Consider the following 7,662-nt stretch of genomic DNA (forward strand, 5'->3'; position numbering starts at 1 on the left):
ATGCTTTAGATTCGACTTATGTTAAGAAAGGTAAAGTGTAGATGTTTTAGATTTGACTTATGTTAAGAAAGGTGAAGGTAGGCCTAAAAAGATTCGGGCTTCTTTTATTAAAAATGATCTTAATTTATTAAAATTAAATAAAAATATGACACTCAATAGAACACAATAGAGAAAAATGATTCATGTAGTCAACTCCATTTAATGGGATAAAGGCTTGTTGTTTTTGGAATACTTAGGTTACTTATTTCTAGAATACTCTATAAAAAATTTTAGTATTATCCTTGGTTTTTGTCATTCTTTTACCTGCAAGCTAATGGCCACAAAGAGATAGTAAATACAAGTCTAAGATAACTATTGAGATTTCTTAGTGGAAAATGTCTATATAAATTGAATCTTATATCTTTCTACTGCTAAATTTGAATCCAATACTCCTATACGTTCTACATACAAGGCCCTATCCTCTTTATCAATACATTCATATATTGATTCTGTCATATCGTTTGCACATCATATATTTGATTCACTTCATCTATTTAAAAAATATTAAATAATATGCATATGTCTGAAGTTTATTTTACCATTATTTATATGTGTTCATGCTATACATAATAATTTGCATTATAGGGCCTGCTAATTTTTTAAAATAAGTAGGAGAATTAGTTCTAATATTTATGTTATAGATTTTCCCATAACAAACCTTGGGGATTGTTTGTTAATTCGTTGACAAATGGTTAGTTGTTAGTTATATAGATCAAATCATTACAATTTTTTTTGTATGCTTGGAAGTTGAGAACTCCTTTAAGTGATATAATAGATGACCGAAGGTGAATTGCAAAATTTATAGTTTGATCTATTGGATGACTATAGCGATATGAACTTTGATAAAAAAGTTCTTTCTATGATAGGAAATTTTTTGTAAAATAAACCAATGTTTAGAGTAATTCAACTTGTAAAAATCTAATTAGTCGTGAGGTACAAATAAAAATATTTTTATGAGTAAATTTCAAGATTTCAAAATTTGGGATGTTCATGAAGAAATTAATTTTATATGGGATAAAGTAACAATCACTATTAAATAAGTGACAAAAGGATTATATGAAGAATCAAAAGGAAGATTTTTTATAAATAAAAATAGCTGGTGGTGGAATAATAATGTGCAAGAAAAGATAAAGAATAATAAGTTGTGCTATGAGAATTGGTTTAAATGTAAAAAATTAGAGAACTGAGAAAAATATAAAGTGACCTGTAAGGAGTCTATGAGAACAATTTGTAATGTTAAAATTTTGTTCTGTGACGCTAAAAATTCTGTTTTTTGTGTTCTTTATAATATATTAAATACTAAAAATGGTGAAAAATATATGCATAAACTAGCCAAACAAAGAGAAAATAAAAGTAAAGATTTAATTCAACAAAAGTGTATTAGAGAATGGGTGAGCTATTTTGATAAACTCTTCAATAAAGTTTTTGAAAATACAATCAATATTAGTGATTTTAATATTGTTAATAATAATAATATATTTTATTTTTACCGTGATGTTAGTAAAAAAGAGTTGAGGAGGTTTTAAAGAAAATCAAGGGTGAAAAATCATTAATCTTACGGGCGACCCCCAAACGTAACTCCCCCCTTTTTAAACGCCGACAAGAAGATTTGAGAGTTTTTCAACTTAATAAACTCTTTAATATTATTTTAAAAACTAAGAAGATGTTTGAGGAATGGAAGAAGCGTATTTTGGTCCCCATTTTTAAGTATAAAGGGGATGCACAAGAGTGTGCAAATTATAGAGGAGTTAAGTTGACATGTCATACTTTAAAAGTATGGGAGAAGGTAATTAAACATAGGTTAATATGTGATACAAAGATTTCTCACAATCAGTATGGATTTGTTGGGCAGGTCCACTATGGAAGTTATACAATTATTGGGATATTTGATGGAGAAGTACAAAGAAAGTTAGGAGGATTTACATATAATTTTTTATTGATTTAGAAAAAGCTTACGACAAGGTTCTAAGAGAAGTCCTTTGAAGAAACTTAGAGAAGAAATGTGTTGATATAACCTATACTCAAGTCATCAAAGATATGTATACTAGAGCTGTTACTTGTGTTAAGACAAAAGGAGGATTGACTCAGTATTTTTCTATTTCAAGTGGATTACATCAGGGATCGACTTTAAACCCCTATTCTTTTACTTTAGTTATGAATGTTGTTACTAGACGTTTACAAGAGGATGCACCTCAGCGTATGTTTTTTTGTTGATGATATCCTTGCAGATAAGACTAGAGAAAGATTTTAGGAAAAACTTGAATTATGGAGGTTTACATTAGAGTCTAAAGGCCTTCGTTTGATTAGATATAAAATTGAATACATGAAATGTATCTTTAGTAGTAGTAACTCTAGTAGTGAAGTTGTAACTATGCGTGATCAAATCATTAAACTTTGCAAACATTTTAGATATCTCTCATCTATTGTTCAAAGTGATGATGATATAGATGGCGATGTTATTAGTAAAATTCAAGTTGGTTGGTTGAAGTGAAGGAGAAGTGAAGGAATGCATTGGGCTTATTGTGTGATAGAAAAATACTGCTTAGACTTAAAGGAAAATTTTATAATATGATGGTGAGACAAAATGTTATCCTTTAAAGATAAGCATAAAATAAAGTTAAGTGTTGCTGAGATGAGAATGCTTAGGTGGATGAGTGGCTTGACACTTGGAGACAAAATGCGAAATGAGTATATCCGTGATAGGGCTGGTGTAGCTTCAGTGACGTGCAAGATCAGAGAGAGTCATCTTAGACGGTTTGGTCACGTTAAACATCGACCATCTAATGATCTGGTTAGGAGTAAATGTTTTAGAATTGACTTATGTTAAAAAAAGCAGAGGTAGGACTAAAAAGACTTGGGCATATTGTATACAAAATTATCGTAATCTATTAGAATTAACTGAAAATATGACACTCAATAGGGCACAATGGAGAAAAAAGATTCATGTAGCCGACCTCACTTAGTGGGATAAAGACTTGTTATTGTTGTAATTGTATACTAATTACAGGAAGTCAAATTAAACTATAAAATAACTAAATCAAGCCCATTTTCATCACTATTTATTTTGTAAATTTAGTTGAACTTCTTTTTTCAGTTGATTTATTTTACTTGATTTAATTATCCTTTTTGGATTATATTAATTTAAATTTGAATGCCTTGTTAAGATCATAATTAATTTCAAATAGGATTAATTTTGAATTCTATTTATTTTACCTTATCTTTATAACTATATTTCAAAAATAAGATTTTTTTTTTTTTGGTAGGATGAGCGCTCAAACTCAATTGATCGAGATTCTTCACTTTTTTCTAACCAATGAGCTCTTTTGGAGTATGAATTAAAAAGATATTATCTTTGTGAGAATTTCTATAGCTCATGATTATACATTTAAGATATTGATATAGAGTTTGTGATGTTTATGACTCGGTAAATGCACAAAATTAACACAACCAATAGATGTATGCTTTTGAATGAGAAGATGATGGTTAAACCTCAAAACTTGAGAAGTTGATTTAATAGATTATTATGTTCAATGCTTCAACTTAAAACTTAGGTGAGAATATTTTTGTAATAAAGTTCTAGTAACATCTAAGGTATGGTGATTCTCACAATGGACTATATCATTTTACTCGGTTGTGACATGGTTACTCAAAAGTATTTCTTGTGCAACGCTTCAACTTAAAACTTAGGTGAGAATATTTTTGTAATAAAGTTCTAGTAACATCTAAGATATGGTGATTCTCACAATGGACTATATCATTTAACTCGGTTGTGACATGGTTACCCAAAAGTATTTCTTGTGCTTTGAGAAAACCTTGAAATTCAAGTCACATTTATTCACCTTTAGTATCTTAACAAAATATTATGATGTGAAACGAGAATCAAGTTTCAACATAATCTAAAAAATTTTAACAGATAGTTAAATTTAAGATTTTCGGCAAAGAAAATAAATTCATGAGAAGTTGTAATCATCACTAAATTTTGTAAAGTATTTATAGTTTTCATGTGATATAACTTGAGTAATAATGTCCATACATTGCTATAAATCAATTCAAAATATTTTTTTATATGACGGTTATATTATTTAGAAATAGAAATTGATGGCTTGCCTTTGAATTGACCTGAATTATTTTTTGGTGATTCAAATCAATAAAACTTTGATGATGTTCATGAAATCTAAGATGCACACCTTAATCTTTCTTGTCATGAATATATTACCACGTAGTAATTTGTTGTCATATATGATGGACCACATCATATTTTCTACTTTTGGAGTGATTGCCAACAGTGAAGGGTGAAGGGGAATGTGTGTTTGATGATGTTCATGAAATCTAAGATGCACACCCTATTCTTTGCTGTCATGAATTTATTACCACGTAGCAATTGGTTGTCATATATGAGAAACCACATCATTTTTCCTAATTTTCGAGTGATTGCCAGCAATACCTCTAATGGATAACAAATGTTGCATTGATAACTGAGCTTTACGATCCAACTCCCGCTATTCAAGAACTCTTTTCTACAAGGAGGTCAACTTTTTTCCTTTTTCACACGTCCTTGTAGATTGTATCCATCGTTTGGAGGAACCATATATTGAGATTTCTTTTTTTTTTTTTGCATGAATCTTTAGTTTGGGCTATCACGAACATTATTGGATTCTACCTTCCTCTTCCATAGATCAAGGATTTCCCCCTTTAAGGACATCTAAGTACATGAATTCTACTGTAAGGTTGAACTGCTCCCGTTTCATTATTCAATGATGATCTCGATGACACAACATATTCCTTTCACTTGGACTCCCTTTGTCGTACCCCAACTTACCGCTTCATCAAACCAAGTCCTCCCTCCTACCAATGAAATCCCTCACAACATATTTCATGAACTATAGTGTTTGATCTAGGAGTTCCTTTTAGGGGACAAAGTCTAGCTTGCCCTTCGTATGAACATCCCAGGGTCATCTCTCATATACAAAGTATTTATATAACATCATATCCCACTGGGATTTAATTTGTATTCAACTATGTTTTCTCAGGCCTACATAGGCACTTGAATTGCTACAATATCCACAATAGCTATTGCAGTGAAAAAGGATCCTATAGATACCACATCTCTTCCTTCAAAATTTCCTTTCTCTTCACATAGCTTGTCCTCCTCAACTTTACCACCAACATTTTCCTCCTTGAGTTTGTTCTCTTCTAAAGGAGGCTCATCTTTGTGCTCCTGTAATTTGGCATCATTTTCCCTCTAATTGCACTTCTAGTCTCCCAATGTAGTCATCGACAGCCAACACCTTAATTGGGAACCCAATAAAAGTTATTGCCTCCTCTATTTGTGGTGCTTTGATGGCACCATTGCCTCTCTTTTCCATCTTAACATACTTTTTTTAATCCCTCACCACTTCATTGAAGACCATTGTCATAGAACCCAAAGTCGAGTTGGAGATGGGTTAACCAAAAAATCAATAGTTGCTAGAGGGGCATTATCTTTTGCATTGTCCTATTTTTGGTATTTCCATTGCTGAAGAAACATTTGCTTTGAAGTCTTCTTTGTTGGTTAATGCCAATGAATTTGCAAACGCAGTCTATGGTTTAAATAATGCGGTGATGAAAGTATATTATGAAGCACTATGTATTACACTTGTAATGTCTTAATATAGGGGGAAAATAATCTTTGAAAATTTTCTAACATTTTGATGCATTCTCCAACAATAATGGGGCATTCATCACTAATTGATTTGAACCATCATTGATATGAAGGTTCTGCATTAGGACTCTTTCAAATGCACATCTTAAAGGATCCACTTGAAAACACCTTGCGGAGATGTCTATCAGTATGTGCATTTGAATAAACTTCTTAATAATACTACAAGCTCCTTGCTTCACTCAATGATCCTATATTTTTGAACATAACCTCTAGTACTATTTATTATAGATCTCATTAAATTCAATGTGCCATGCCAATTAATGAACATATCCATTTATTACAGAGTGATGATATCGTTACATCCCAGTAGCCATACGATGTAATACTCTTCAAAGGAGCACACAACTTTAAAGACTTATCTGTAAATCTTAAAATTCATCATGCGAAAGGCTCATACCTATTAATCATTTTTTTTTAATTTTCAGCTCTATTGCGAGATGTTTGCCCATCTATTACTCTTTAAATCCATCGTGTTTTCACGTCCTACAACTTTCCCAAAGCTCTTTTATATATTTACATCTCATTCGGGAAAGTGCTTTATAGCAACCTGCTTTGTGTGCTAATACACTTACTGTAGTTCATGTTCACTCTTGATTACTTTGAAAGCAGATGTAGATTTTCTAACCAAAGCACTAGAAATCCCCTTCTTGCACTTAATCATTTTGTTGCATTTTTCTATACCCTCATAGAGTAATTGCAACACATAATTTTTGTTTTCTCATTCCCTCATCAAGACTCTCAAACACATGTTCTTCTCAGGCCTTTCAGGAAATCAAGTTTCCAAGTTTCTCCTTTTAATAGTAAGCTATCCTTACCTATCTCAATATTTAAAAAATAATATCTTGTTGTGTTTTCTCATGTTTTATTCATATAAATTTTAATAAGATGAGGATTTGGTTGTATATCAACAACATTCACTGCATAACTTCTGGTATATTTTTATATATTTATATGATTATATTAGATTTTACTGGTTTTCTTAGTATCTTAAAATAATTTATTTTTGTGTTGTGAGGTATTCTACCATATATTGACTTATAAACTATCATGTCAAGTTACTGATCATACTACCATTGTATTACATGTTAACATGAAACATGCACAACATCTTAGAGATGCATGCTGATCATAGCTCTCTGTTTTGCTCTTAATATGTTTCTACACCCATTATGAAGCTCTATATGTGATCATACATATATTAGAAACGGTTCTTGTGATGATGCTATTATTCATATATGCATGTTGATTTAATTGATGTTTCCTATTGTGAGCTATTGTTGCTTATAGAAACACAAACAAAAATTTTGTCGTTCTTGTTCGAGTCGTTTTGACTCTAAATACTATATATATATATATATATGAGGTATTAGAAATATTTTAGGCTACATGAATGTTGAGAAATGTATATAATGATTGGTTAAAGGTTGAGTAAACTTTACAAGTTAGTTAGGATTTTTTGCCATCCATGGAGATTGTCGTTACTAGTTTTCATTAAAGCTTATGTGAGCATAAAGTTGAACATATTTCTGATTGCAGTTTTAAATGGAATCATTGTATTGATCGAAAAATATCTCTTTTATGAAGTGAGTGCCAACTTAAATTAATAAAAGAGAAATTAAAAGGATAATATTGATTGGTTGATTAGAAAAAAATACGTTAACAACATGTGTATCTTGTAAATGTAATATTATATTTCTATTTGTTTGTTGGTTGAAATGTCAGTCATTGCTCTTGTTGATTGCATTATCATCTTGGTATTGCTTTATTGATGTTTGATTACTAGTATTGGTTTGTTCATCAATTGTATATGTTGTACATGTTTGGTGAACATGTTAATGCCATATGATGTGTTACATTGTCATATTATGGGTTGCATGATATATGCACAAATTGTTTTGTTGAAATCAAATCACACTATTTGT

General features: G+C 30.6%; 1 protein-coding gene across 2 annotated transcripts in view; it reads left to right on the forward strand.

The window, feature by feature from the left end:
- LOC110022064 (pentatricopeptide repeat-containing protein At2g01860) overlaps positions 1-6,523 on the forward strand; it is an 11,281-nt gene extending 4,758 nt beyond the window's left edge. For both annotated transcript variants that reach the window (XM_020720843.1, XM_020720844.1), the window contains exon 3: positions 6,500-6,523. The gene's annotated coding sequence lies outside the window, so the exon portion shown is untranslated. The remainder of the gene's footprint in view (positions 1-6,499) is intronic.
- The last annotated feature ends 1,139 nt before the right edge of the window (positions 6,524-7,662 follow it).

This window comes from Phalaenopsis equestris, unplaced genomic scaffold (assembly GCF_001263595.1).
Source record: "Phalaenopsis equestris unplaced genomic scaffold, ASM126359v1 Scaffold000167, whole genome shotgun sequence".
Taxonomy (NCBI): Eukaryota; Viridiplantae; Streptophyta; class Magnoliopsida; order Asparagales; family Orchidaceae; genus Phalaenopsis; species Phalaenopsis equestris.